The sequence below is a fragment of the Hippoglossus stenolepis genome, chromosome 9 (assembly GCF_022539355.2).
Source record: "Hippoglossus stenolepis isolate QCI-W04-F060 chromosome 9, HSTE1.2, whole genome shotgun sequence".
NCBI lineage: Eukaryota > Metazoa > Chordata > Actinopteri > Pleuronectiformes > Pleuronectidae > Hippoglossus > Hippoglossus stenolepis.
The window spans coordinates 8080987-8095581 of NC_061491.1; the positions used below are offsets into that span (position 1 = coordinate 8080987).

A 14595-nucleotide genomic window follows, 5' to 3' on the forward strand; every position below is an offset into this window, starting at 1 on the left:
CTCCTCCTCCTCCTCTTCCTCCTCCTCTGCGGCTCAAAGCGGGGTCCTCCGGGGCCCCACGATCCACGCGACATCCCGCACCGGTGACCTAGCCTCGGCGTTCCGCCTGTTCATCACGCCGACGGTAGAGAACATCATCCTGGAGATGACGAATCGGGAGGGTCGTCGAAAATACGGCGACGAATGGAAAGGGATGGACGAGACCGACCTGCGCGCCTACGTAGGGCTGCTGATCTTAGCGGGCGTGTACAGGTCCCGGGGCGAAGGGAAGAGAGGTGTTCTCATCCAAGTTCGCATTCACGCCCACCGCCACTCTGGTGTCCTACGTCCCAAAGAAAAACAGGAATGTGGTGCTCCTGAGCACATGGCACCCCGAGGCCGACATCAGCGACCGCGAGGACGGGAAACCGGTCATCATCCTGGACTACAACCGCAACAAAGGTGGCGTGGACAACCTAGACAAGGTGATTGGAACATACAGCTGCAGGAGGATGGCCGCGCGCTGGCCCCTGGTCGTCTTTCACAACATTCTTGACGTCTCTTCCTACAACGCCTTTGTGATATGGAGAGAGATCAACCCAGACTGGATGCCGGGCAAGCGGAACAAGCGGAGGGTGTTCCTAGAGCAGCTGGGAAAGGCTCTTGTGACTCCGTTCATCGCACGAAGGGAGCGCATCCCCGCACGGAAGCGTCCGCCGCGGTTGTGAAGGCTGTAAAAGCCGCCGCCGCACAGAGAGCTCTTGACTCGACCCGAGCGTCCGGCCTCCTCCATAGCCCTAGCAGCAGCCCCGCTCGGGGTGAGTAAGAGGAAGAGGTGTCAGATATGCCCCAGGAAAAAGGACTGTAAAACTCACACCGTGTGCCGCGGGTGTAACAAATACATCTGCAAGGGCTGCTCACTTGTCTATTGCCCTACGTGTGCGTCCTAATATGGGGTGGGCTATGTGAGGGGGCCAACAGCCGGGAAAAGCAGGGACAACACAAGGGTTAAGTATTCAGTCTTAAGGATAACACAGGTAAATTGCCTTGTTATTCCTATTTCTTAATTCTTAACTTACTTAAATTCCGTTAAACCGGTAGGTCACTCAATGCTTGTTACCTTGGGTTCTTGTTTTTTTCCATTTTCACAGATTTCCCAGGAAATAATTAATGGATCTTGATGAAAACAACCAGACGTAATTAGGGAACCGATTTCTATCTGTGCAGCTTGATTGAATTAATGGAGATGGTTTGGCCTTGGTGGACATGAACGCTCTACTGATTGCCACACTAGTTTCAAACTTGTATCCATGAGTTGGTGTGAGGCTGGAGCTAGTTTCTTGTAGGAAAAATCCCTGAAACAAGCTGACCTAAATCTAAACCGCAGCTAATTGTGAAACTAGGTTTACTGGATTTATGGGGGGTGGATTGATGGGGAATTTTCACATTACATAGCACAAAGTGTAACTATAATCCTGAAGTGAGCGTGTGTCTGGTAATGTGAGTGGCAGTCAGCCCTTTAATACAAAGCACACAGACACAATACCGGCTTAACTACGCCTCTGCTCAGCATAATTGATTTGTATTTTCAACACTGAGTGTGGCATTGATGGAGATGGATTCTGCAACTATTTAAATAGCAGCAATTGACAATGCGTTATCCGGCCTTTCAGGTCTCAGCATCGAGAGCAGAGACAGTGACTGAAACAGCTGAAAGCCACAATACATTCAACTGAATTTAATTGTTTACTGTCTTTTCTTTCAGGCTATCTCTTTCCCCTCTCGTACCAACACGCTCCAACTCAAGCATCATCCAGCATTTCAAACCTGATTCTTGTGCGTGTGTGTGTGTTCTGCTCTGCTCTGGACATCTGTGGAATCAATTCCATGTTGCGAACTAGATTAAGGTAGTAATCTTCACAGAGTAAAGCTGACATCCTTGTTCCGGATGTATTTGTTAGTAGGATTTGTGTATGATTAACCAGATGACAACGTGTAAGGGACTCTACAAAAATAATCAGGGGGCAAAGGGAGGGCAGACAAGGGAGAGGGTATTGTCATCTTTTTTTCTTTCTAACCCGAACCCTTCAAAGAGCAGTGGAGGGTCCATTATATTTTTCTGGTGCTTATATTTTGTTCCAACCTTGCTTAGTAATTTAGTTAAAAGCTACATAAATAGTTACAAAAGCAGAAAGACAGCCTCCACTTGTGCCCTGGTTGATAAAGGAGCTCTTTGCCACCAAGGACAGCAACAGTCACATCACTGTCTCCTCACAGCAAGAAGGTTCTTGGTTCTTTCTGTGTGGAGTTCGCATGTACTTCCCGTGTCTGTGTGGGTTTCTCGATGTAATACGATATGACCTGTCCAGGGTGTACCCCGCCTCTCGCCCAATGTCAGCTGGGATTGGCTTCAGCTCCACCTGCAACCCTTAAAAGATGTATGGATTATGAATGGATGGATGATGTTTACAGTACATTTAAGGTGCACATTATATGTTCCATTAATATTAGGTTTAAATTGTGGTCTACTATATTTATTTAAGTTGCACTGACTTAATATTTTTTTATGAATATTATATTATCATATACTCTTTATATATAATATAGAGAAAAAGGTTCAAAGAAAACCTTCACAATGGGGAAAGCCTTACTTTTTAGTGAAAAATAAGTTTTAGCCCCACTCTCACCACACTGATAATTTTTTCACAGTCCCTAAATGACACTACAGAGAATTGAAAACTAATATCCAACTGTTAGATAAATTTAATTTGTGAAATAGCAGCTGCTCTAGCTTAATATTCATGTTTTTACTTCAAAAGGCTCAATAATGAAAGTAGCTTGAAATGAGACAAACACAGCTATGAGTCACTGGGACATTTCAAAAGTGGCTGCACCTTTGACCCTGAAAAGTATCAGGAAAGTAGTCGATTGCCTCGTGATTTCAGGGACAGTTTAAAAATATACTAGTTGCACCAGTGTCATAGTGGGCCTGTGAGATGGGAAAGGTAATCTTAAAGTGTGGACATAGCAGTAGTGTAACTCCCCGGGGAAATCAAAAGCGTTCACAGCTGCCCTTCCCGCCAGCAGTTGCAACACAACTCTAAAATGACAGGGCAACGTGCATGCGGACGTAGACACACAGCAACTTGCGCTTGACCTTAAAATCAAAATACTTCAAACACACCATAAACTCCAGGGTGAAGCGGAGCCAGAGACAAAGATGAATACACTGCTGCTGGAGGTGCAGCCGAACATGAAGGCACCTTTTTCCTCTGCGAGTTTGACATGAAGCAAACAGCTGTTACTCTTTTAAAAGGTAAATAATCCCATTCATTTCGTGACCCACTCTGAGGTGACGAGCAGACTACACAATGAGCAAAAACATCTAGTGTTACTAGATTTTTCATTCGAATACACAGGTGCAAAGAGTTATTTGAACCACGAAAGAGTTTGCAAAGAAGTGCAAAAAGTTACCCTGAAAGAAGTGAACCCTTTGAAATCATCTAGTTTTCTTAATGTTTTGTGAAATGTGATCCGATCATCTAAATCGCAAGTTTACAAAAACACATCATGCTGAAGTTAAGACAAACAATTATAATCTAAATGTTTATAATAAACAAGAAACATTTCTTTAATAGTTGAATTTAATAAATGGTTGAACCTCCTTTGGCAGCAACACTTTTAAACCAGAGATGATGCTCAAACAAATCACTTCACCTGTGGGATTATGTTTTCATGTTTCCATATAGTTCCCCCTTTATGTCACGCATAGTGCTGCATGCACCCTAAAGCTGTTTTCAGTCATGAATTGCCTTCACATATGAGCAACGCAGCTGGAGATTGTCCGGGTCAGATGCGTGACAATTATCAGGAAAAACTGACTTGGAAATCTGTGTCCTCTTACACAGCTCCTCCAGACAATTTCAGGAAAATGTCCAGAATTCAGAGCATTTCTAGAAGCAACTTCAGTTTCATCAGCCCACAAAATATTCTCTCAGTACCATTGTAGAAATACTTCAGTCACACTGCGATGGTTTTCTTCAGAGAGCGGTGGTGGTCTCTGTGTGCCGTCCTGCCGTGGACACTGTGCTCCATCCAACCATGATTTATCTATGTGACTTTTTTGAGTGTATGATTCATGAACAGTGACGTTATCCAGCTCCAATTTAAGCTTTTTACTGCTTTACTCTTTTCTACATCATTCTGCTGTGTGCCTTTGGAATCATCTTAGCTGGACACCTACAGAGTTAGTTAAAACTGAACTAAATCATGTTGTAAAGAGTTTTTTAAACTGTGGATTCATTAATATTTTAACTCTTTGGAATCACTTTGTAAGCCTCTGCAGTTTTATGCCAATTAAGTGCAGCTCTCGCCTGTAAATCTGATATCTCTCTCCGCTCATGATAAGTGAGTTATTATTATTTGTCAAAATCTGTTTCCAATGAAGCCGGTTAACTCTTAAATACAATTAGCTTTTGTTGAAGTCCTCAGCTGAGGGATTCTTTCCAAAGTCCTCTGAGAATGTTTGAATAATTTATTAACATCCTACACAAGAACAATTACTCTTAATAGTTAAAGTCGATTGTATATTTCATGATTTTAAATCTGATAAAGATTTCAAATAGTTTGCAGACATTTATACTTAAATGTATGTAAGGGTGTAAAGGTTCTTTTTCTTGCCTCTGTAAAATGAAAAAGCGAACCCCCTCGCCCCCCGGCGTTTCCTTCATAGGGCTTTTATGAGTTTTGTAAATGTGGAGAGCTCTCTGGATGAATCCCACAGACAGAAGATCACTGGATGAAATCAATGGAACAGAATGAGGGATGACAGGATTTTAAGCCCACATAATATAACGTGTTACATTGTCTGGCTTACTTTGACAGCTCCAAGGAGCGAGAAAATAGCTTGTATCTGCTTTCCAAGAAAGTGCCAACAGATTGTCAGAGGGACCACTATGTTGTCCAAATAGATAAAATGTCAAGTGAATAACAAACCAAAAAACATCTCTTGCCATTACCGTGACACTTTTCAATTTTCAAAATTAAGCTTGTTATGGGATATAATGTCAGTCATCCTTTGTCTGGCGCTTTTTGTTCCTGCACCGTGCAGGCTCCGACACAGTTCTTTACAAAAGGATTTTCCAGAGTGACCTCTGACATAAATGTGAATACTCAAAATTGTTTCAGGCTTGTGTTTTTCCAGGCTATTTCATTTCATACTGTATTAGAGGCTTTTGTAATCACAAGGTTTCAGATGACGGCATTTGTTGATTTGAAAAGTTTCTCCCCATCCCAAAATAATTTGGTGACGTATAAAAACGTCAAACAGCAGTGCCTTGGTTCAGGCAATCTCCAGAATGACAATATTTTGTACTTCTCTTGTGTTTCTATGACTCACACAGTTGATTTAGGATGTGCTGCGGGTGATAATTACTTTCCTAGTTTGTGAGTAAATTTGTTCAGACAGAACTGCTTCAGAAGTGGTTATTGATTCCAGTCATCGGCCTGCTGGTGTAAATGCCTGTGAACCCATACGTCTATTCTGTTGCATCTCCTGCTCGTCCCTGTCCCGATTCTCTCACCCTTCTGAACACGTGAGGAGAGTGCCATGCATGCATTCTATCAGTGTCGTTAGACTGATTCCTATGTGCAGTTAATCCTCCAGCAGCATGAATCTGTCATGTGTCAGAACGTGCAGGTGTCATAAGCTGATATATATTCAGCACTTCCTTTTTTTTTTACCTTTTACAGAGCAACACCAGGCGGAGCATTTACAAAATGTCTGTTGTTGAAGATTCATTGAAAATCTGACATACAATTATGCACACAGTCAAAGCTTCATTCATTTGTAATTATGATGTCGGACACAATCAGCTTCAAAATATTCAGATTACACTTTATGCATGATTGACAGAGCTTTGACAATGACCTCAAAATGTAGCAGAATATTGTACATCCCTCAACATGTTATGTCCCCCTAAGGAAATACAAGGAAATTAATTCTCTATAAAATTAAAAAAAGCAAATATGTAATAAATATATCAAGTTTAAAGATATTGAATCTGTTATGTCACATGTTCATAAGCATTTTGTTTGATGACCAAAGAAACATTGTAAAAAGACATTTAGCACCATGTAATTGACCGCTTGCTAAACTTTACAGTGATAATGGGGCAGATTTAATTGCCAAAATTCTTAGTAATGTTTGATGTTGATTTAAACAGTAGAACACAAAATAAGCCTCTCATGTCGTTACGGTGATTATTGATTTTTCCCTGTTGAAATTATGTTGTTAGCATCATTTAAATGTTATTGCAAATTTGATTGTATACATATCCCAAAAATAATATAATAATAATAATATCCAGCAAATAATCGATGCAAATGTAGAAATCAAAAGATTTTGTAGATCTCAAAGTTTATCAAGTTAGCCCTTGTCTTGGGTATATTAGGTATTTTTATAACAAAACTAACATAACAGTGTTGGCTATGCAAAGCAAGACATAAGTTTGATTTACGCTTTATTGATTGTATTTTTGAATTTGTGTGAAGTAAAGTATGTGTCACTTTTAACCTTAAAAGTGTTTTCAGAAGAGGACGGTGCTGAAAATGATGATCTCTCTGGTAAAGGATTTGGTAGATGTAGCTGTATGATGTCCCCAAATCCAACAGCACAACAGCTGTTGAAAAATACCGGGAGGACAGAGCTACTAACGTTACCCCACTGTGTCAGCATCCAAGACTGGCTTCCATGCAGAGGGTAAATACCCTACACTGTAAAGAAAAGATGGACGACATGACAGCTTACAAAAGTGAAGCCAAAATACAACTGCAGTATAGGCCCTAAACCTTGCCTCCTCCATATTAGTGGCTGGGACATGGATCAAACTAAAAAGTCAAATACATTTTTCTCAAAGATGGTTTTGGTCATTTTAGGTAGCTCTTATAACACTGATGCTTGTTCAAATGCTCATATTTCTGGCATATGGTTGTATTTTGTTATTTGATGCTATTGGGGTGAAACATCATGACTGACAGATAAGACTGACTCTTGATTCGTCATGCGAGTGTATCAACGTGAATGCGTAGACTCTGGCTACAAATGATGTCCTTGGTACAAGATGGCAGCGTTCATATCTGGGATATTTCTGGCCTGTTTTCTGAATAGTGGGAGGAAGTAGACTCCATCTTAGTTAACTAATAAAAAGCTCCTTGGCCTTTGAAGTATGATCGGTACCTGTCTAGCTAATAAGCTTTTTAGCCAGGCATGCTAACATTTGCATTTTTGCTTAAAATATAGCAGATAAAAACACAGTTGAAGATTTTTTGGGGACATTTTTGCCCTTGTGTTTCAGGGTTTTTTAAAACTAAATTGAGCTTTCTAACTTTTCTAACTCTGATATGGTGCATTACAGCTCCAGGCACAATGTTTCAACATGTGCGGACATTTAAACCTTGAAAGATCCGCTATGACTGGACTACTGGAGGAGAATGGTTTAGCTAGCGGTCAATTCCCTGCTGACAAATGTTCCAATTTTATCTTTTAACTTTTAATGGCACACTGTATTGTGCATGTGTGAAGAACATGGAGTCGCTGTCTATTAATATCCAAAACCTTAATTGGGTACCGTGTTGTACACAGGCTGCTTCCCTGGTATAAAAGCCCATGAGTTGAATACACTGTTTTACATCAGATAACAGTCACAGACAGTCACAGGAGGAGGAAAAAAGCATGTGAAAGTTACCATCAGGGTCTTGATCACTCAGGCATCATTATTATACAGTCTTGCCTTCAGTGCTGTGCTCTTCAGTCGCTCCAGCCACCTACGCACTGTCTAAATACAGCAGACAGTTGTTTGGGCTGATACCACTGATCGTGATGAAAGATACTGTTACTGGTCACTTAACACAGTTTATTTACCAAATATTATCATATAACATCTCGTAAAAAGCACACATGTGGGTATATGAGTGCACAATCAGATAATTGGTTGAATATCACATTTTCAAGAACAAAAACCATTAACTACAAGTGATTAAAATGGTTGATGAAAGTAAATATCTGCACGGCCCAGCGCAGCAAGATCTGTTCTCTGTGTTTATTTTTCGTTTGTTCGTCTCTCAGCTTGATTAAATGAATCATAATGTGATCCACATCACAAATCATTAAAGAAATCAAAAGTCACCATGTAATTTATACTTACTGCCAGCAAGATGTATAGGCTGTACATTGTATTTGACAATTAGTGTCCACTTTTTTCTGACTCGTTTCTCTCGTCTCGGGTAATTTCATTTGAGTGGCTCATTTCTCAAGTTGAAAAACGCTACAGGGACTTGAGTCAGGGAGGGACCTCTTACTGACAGCGTGATTAGAAAAAGCAGCAGAAAACGTCTTAGCTTGGCTGATCTTTCATTTGTTCTGCTACTTATTTGCTTATCGTGCTGTTTCCCTGCTCTGTTTATAGCATTTTGCATTTGATTACTTTACCTGACGTAGCCAAGAGGTGCCCAGATTAGGAGAGGTTGAGGAAATATGTTTAATGAGATTAAAGAATCATTCAATTATTATCCTTAATACTCCTCAAGAGGCAGAGCAGAACGTGGAAAGTCATGCTGCTGTTCAGCCTCCTTACTAATTGAGGACATTGCGGGTCAAGCAGGTCATATGCTCACTAATCAATACCGCTCTACCCCGTTATTTCCACTGAGAATAATTTCTATTTTCATTACCCTAGTTCCAGGATGCTCTGGATTGCATGAATTGTCTCTTTTGCTTCAGTACCAGTCCCAGTTCCCTCCAACGCAGCCTGGTGTCTCATTTTGGGTGGTCCACTGGTTGTGTGCAGCACACGTACAGTATTTTGGACACAGTGAATCACAGTGTGCACAGCTCACTGGTGGAGGGAGTGGGTCTGGGGGCAAGGCAGCGCAGGCTTGGAGGGGATTAGGCCCGGGTGGTACCCGGCTGGCCCCGGATCTCCAGGCGCCTGAGTTGGGGGCTCCATGCCCACGTTGAGCTGCAGCGACAGGTGGGCATGGCAGTAATCCAGAAGCGACTGCTCACACCTGTACAACGTCAGAGCACTCAGCTGCCGTGGTATCTAGACAGAGACAGGAAGCAGAAACGGGAAGAAGAGAGAAAAACAACAGAAGCACACGTAAGCCTTCTGAGTCTGCCAAAAAAGCCTCAGTTTCAACATTTTATCTGCGCTCCCGATTATTTGGAATTGGCTTAATTTACTTCATGCAGCCCTGGCACCGCTCTGTCATTAATGCAGCCTTGGCCAGTGATACAGTGCACGCCCTAAGACCTGAAATCTGTGGTGCTTTAACACCCACTTTCAGATGGAGTAATTTATATGCAAGATGAAAGCCTAAAGCAAGAGTGCACACATATTTTCTGCCCTCTTTTAAATGGAGTCAAGGCTCCATTTAGAAGAGAGTGCTTATTACATTACAAGCACTTTGCTGATTCAAAGACCCCTCTTAGTTTTACGTGCTACTGTGGTCTGAATTATGTCAATTAAATGGCATAAAGCTGCATCACAGCCTGTGTGATATAGATATTAATATCCTGATGTCTATTAATGCTCTCACACGATGCACTCATGCAGCTTGAAATGCAGGACGTGGCACAATACAGTGTATGGGAACATTCATATACATATGATCAGAACACGGGACACGTGAAGCCCTTGAGACAATGAAAGTCAACTTCTCTCGGCTGTGATACTCACCTTTCTGCTTCTGTAATAAGAGTTAGGAGCAGAACATCTATTGTTAAATAGGTTGTCTTGTATTATTTCTATTTGCTTAAAGCTGATAGAGTCAGAAAGGCTTTTCGATTGTTTTTTCTCTCTGTCTGTTAATGTCCAGTTTCACAGAACTGTCACGGCTGAGACACAGCTTTTTAAAGGCTGTATTTTCTTTTTTCCTGTTACTATCAGGGTCTATTTGTTCTCCACTTTAATAGGAAGATTAGTTGAAAACACTCTATTGTCTAATTAAACAGATGAACTTTGCAAAGTACTTCAGCGGACTTAATAATGAATTCATGAGCAACAATGCTCTGAATGCGAAATGAGATAAGTGTGTGTGGGATCTGGGAGTTCTCTTTACAAAGTATCAAGGGGAGAGGCTACATCGAGGACTTGTTTTGTCCAATTATCGCAATAGAAACAAACATGTAAGTGGTAAAGTCAATATAAATTTGGTTGGTCGGCTGGTTGAGACAATAGCCCTCGGTCTCCATCTCTCCTGTGTGCACTCACAACCTTTGTCTAAACTGCAAGTTTATTCCGCTCGAAGTACGAAGGTGCCACAAAATAAACTGAACCGCAGTTACTGAGATATAAAATTATTTATTTCTTTTGCCCATTGCTGCGAAGCTCTGGGGACAGATCTGTAAATAGATAAATAAATACATATTTAGAAAAGGTATAGTGCTATTATTATATATAGGTCTTCTCACTTTAAAGAGTATGAATAGTCCAGAAGGCATAAAAAGACTTCTCATGACCTCTTACACACGTACAAGTCTTTCTTTGGTACTAAAAATAGCATTTTGTGATTATTGAAGGGTTGTTTTTCAAAATCGTCAAAAGCAAATACGTTTACACCTGCTACGCAAAGTTTGAGAAAGACTGTTTTGTTTGTTGTGTCAGGTTGAATCTGTTGTGCGTCAAACATGAAAAGTAGCTCCTCGTTGTCTGTCGTAATGTGCATTCTGCGTCAAGTAATGTCAAGGCTTGTCTCGGTTTGAAACTGCTCCTTTCAATAAGCAAATACACTTGATGTATGTGATTAAGCATAACATCCAGGTCCAAGGCACTTGTGTAAGAGGTCCAGTTTGATGCAACGTGTGCGGTATTGCCACAGCTTGGCCTGAGTGCTGTGATATTGCGACATTTCCATCCAATAAGTGGATACTTGGAAATCTCATTTTCAAAATAGCATGCATGCAAATCTTTTGGTTCATTTGATATAGATTTGTATGCTTGCATCATAAAAAGCACATATAAAGATACACACAAATATATGCTCGTATTACTTGCCTGCAGCAAATTAAGTGTTGAACTTGATTGAAAAAAAAAAACACAGTACATCACGGCCTTTTTTTTTTTTATTGCCTCCTCCTCAAACACTTTATTCAGTTGAAGCCTTTTCCTGCGTTTTGCTTGAACTATCACCTACTGTAGCTTACATAAAATGCACTCTCAGCCCGCAGTTCACTAAGTTACACTCACATTTCCTCCACATGGAGCCTCTCACCATGAATTAAACTATCATTTCTATTTCATGGGCTATTTTTTTTACTTACAGGGGACAGGGTGTTATATCTGCAACTGTTAAATGTTGTGCAGTAGAATTGAAACAGATGATTCGCTCCAGATCGGCCCTCTGAAGTCACACACCACAAATACTGTACTGTTAATTATATGAATTCATTGGGTGTGAGGTGTTCTACAGAGTTGTTCGATTCAGCACTTGTGACTTAGAGTGGTATTCAGTGAAACAGCAGCTGCTGGAAGCTGGGGCTCCACACATCACAGTATGAATTGGCCTATCGACCTTTCCCGACCGCCCTCTGCTCTGCTGTATATCTTGGCACGCTCTCATATACAAATATTCTGTTGTACTCTGAGACAACAATATCTGGAAAGTTATCATGGTGGCAATTATTTTATCTTTGTTCTGATGGTCATGAGGTGAACAGTAGAGCATTTATGTTACATAACGATGGAACCTTTGCATTTCATTGATCACAGCAGCCAGTCTTGATGCAATACAACAAAAACTGAGCTGTGTTTTTCCACACAACCCTGTGTTTTGTTGTTGTGCTGGACCCCTTTGCATTGCTCTGTATTGCCAAACTCACAGAATTTTAAGGATTTTCACTCTGTCCTAAAAGTCTGTGAGGCTGTTCACTGCGGAGGACTACAAGTGTAATGGAAATATGAATTAATGAATAAACAAATAAAAGTCATTGTTTCCCCTATAGGATTTTATGTAGCAGCCGGGGCTGTGCGCCCAGCACAGTCAACAAGAGACTCTGCTCCTCTGCTGTTTTCTACTCACACTTGATCTTTATAAAAACCTGTTGAATTCATATTCATGTTCATGGATAAAAGGGGCGTCGCTTCTTCTGCAACATGAGGTTAAAACACTGTTTTGCGTCATAATCTGCGGGAAGAACTTCTCTCCTGTCTGCAGGTGTCTGTTTGTCCGTCTCAGTCGCTCGAACAAAAAATGATCACATTTATTCAATAATTATGTCGGATCATGAATCCGGATCGTTCTGGTCACTTTAACCCTGATGTCCTGGCTGTGTGGTTCACGTCTCATCTCGTGTTGTATGTAGCAGGTTAACTGCGCACAAAATGTTGGACTTTTTTCCAATGTGTTTAAATACCTGTCTCATAAACTTTCGAGCGAATCAAACAAACACAAAGTAAAGTTCAAGTACTTGTACGTGTCCTAATAACATCTGATTAGTGTTGGTGTTTATTGTTAACGTGTAAAGTGAGCACAGGTCAGCAGGAGACTGAGGAGGGAGAACATGTGTCAGGGTAATACAGCACAGTACAAGGATACTGGGTCTATAATGTGTATCTGCCGTGACCCTGAAGCAGCAGCGGCAATCATTTTGCAGCGGTGAGATGAACGTTGCGGAAACACTTTATATATAATTCCTGTTTTTACTGATTTAAGCTAGGGTTGGAAAGCCTGGAAAAGTTAGCAAGAGCAGGCTACACTTGAAAAAACTGACTGAATAAGCCGTGACTCGCTCGTTAACCTCTAGCTGTCGTCTGTGCTTCATCGGTTTATGTCTCTACAGCTGAAAACTCCGGAAATGTGCAGTAAGAGCACAGCAGGGTGGACGCCGGCAGGCAGGACAGTTAGTGACAGACAGGTTCACCAGCCAATCATTTCATTTGAGGATCGGTCGTGCTTATTACAGTCCTGCGAGGGCCACAGACACCAGCTTTTTTCAGACAACTCTATTTATTGATGAATTGATCAATGAAAACAAAATTGTGAATGCATGTTTTAATTATCGAATTAGTTATGAATTAATGAATTGCTTTAATACTTTTCATGACTCGTGGACCTTCACTGACCAACATGACCACTGCTGGAGCCACAGATAGTATGGATGAACAGTGTAGATGCCTGAAGCAGCCCTGGTACGGCTGAATATTATCAATGAATGTGGCAGCTTTAAGACTTTATAATTACAGATGAGTCTGGTGTAGTGATTATAAAAACACTCTAACAAAGTGTTGCTTTTTTTAATTCCAACAACGTCTTAATATCTTTAAGTCAGACAACCGATTATTAAACGTCTCCTCCTCCAGTGTTTTTGTGCCAGATATTAAACAGCTTTTCTCACTCATTGTCAGTCACTGCAGATAAAAACACCCACTAATGATTAAGATGAGTAAGAACATGTCTCTTAATAAGTGTGATGAAGTCTCCAGTTGAGAGTAATTATATTCAGATAAATACATTTTTTTTGGATAGTGTTAATCACAAATCAACATTCAAGTCAAACAAATTCAGTCTATTTCCTGTTTCTGATGAGCAAGATAAAACATTTAAAAATCTGCATTTCTAAAGCAGTTAACTTAAACAGAATCCGTTACGTGCCTTGGCATAGATTAAAAGAAAAGAATAAAAGCCTTTTTGGCCAACCCGAGCAGAGTGAGCATTCAGGTTTAATCAGGAATATTGAGGAGATGCTGGCTGTTGTGGTTGGAGCTCTTAGAGAGGTGAGTCATTGGCTAGCGTAGCTTGGACGGCCGCCAACAGAGCTGCTTAGGGCTGAACGCCGCATTCAGTCGGATTTCGCCTGAGGCACGATCACCATCTTTCCTCAACTTTGATGGCTCAGGAAGTCCTTTCCAATCGAGTTGTGCACCACCCAACCGGATGAATGTGAGATGAATTCAAATCTCTTGATTACAATGGCTATCTGAGAATAGCCTTGTTTCCTCTTGACAAGTGTAAGTCATTATTCAGTGAGTCACTGGCCACTGGCCAAAGTAATAAAGCGAGCATCTGGCATCGGCTCCATCTTGTCCTCACTTTATATTAACTGTTTAAACTATAGCTCAACCTATTTACCCTGTGGTAGCGAGAAGAACAAAAAACTGGGGACACTAAACCACTCCTCCTCCACCTTATTTTAAATTTACATTGTGGAAAGCATTTACACCTGAGGTGAGATCCCATTTCAATTTGATCACATGCTTCCCTTGTTGTTGCATCTCCCTCTGAGCTAAAGTCTCCCATCACGGAAAATCTGTTGAGTTTAAAATGATAAGAAATGGTCTCAGTTGGTCTGCAGTTTGTCACCTGTTATTTTATCTCATATCAGTTTTGATCTTTATAGGCTGCTAATACAAAAAAATGAAGTGGCTAAAATTGTGATAAAGAACAGTATAAATTACAAAAACATAAAACGCAGGGGGAAATAACAAAAGATACAATTTGGAGAAAATGAATTGCAGCTGGATGTAGAGACAGAAATTGGTCTGTAGTGATTGTGTGGGCGTCATACACTTCTAGTCTGCCCTCAGCAAAACATAAGCACTGAAATCCCCACCTCAGGCT

General features: G+C 40.9%; 1 protein-coding gene across 1 annotated transcript in view; it reads right to left on the minus strand.

Annotated features, from left to right (window-relative positions):
- Positions 1-5762: 5762 nt before the first annotated feature.
- Positions 5763-14595, minus strand: part of LOC118114519 (leucine-rich repeat transmembrane neuronal protein 4) — a 45768-nt gene continuing 36935 nt past the window's right edge. Inside the window, exon 3 of the mRNA XM_035164976.2 lies at positions 5763-9080. The gene's annotated coding sequence lies outside the window, so the exon portion shown is untranslated. The remainder of the gene's footprint in view (positions 9081-14595) is intronic.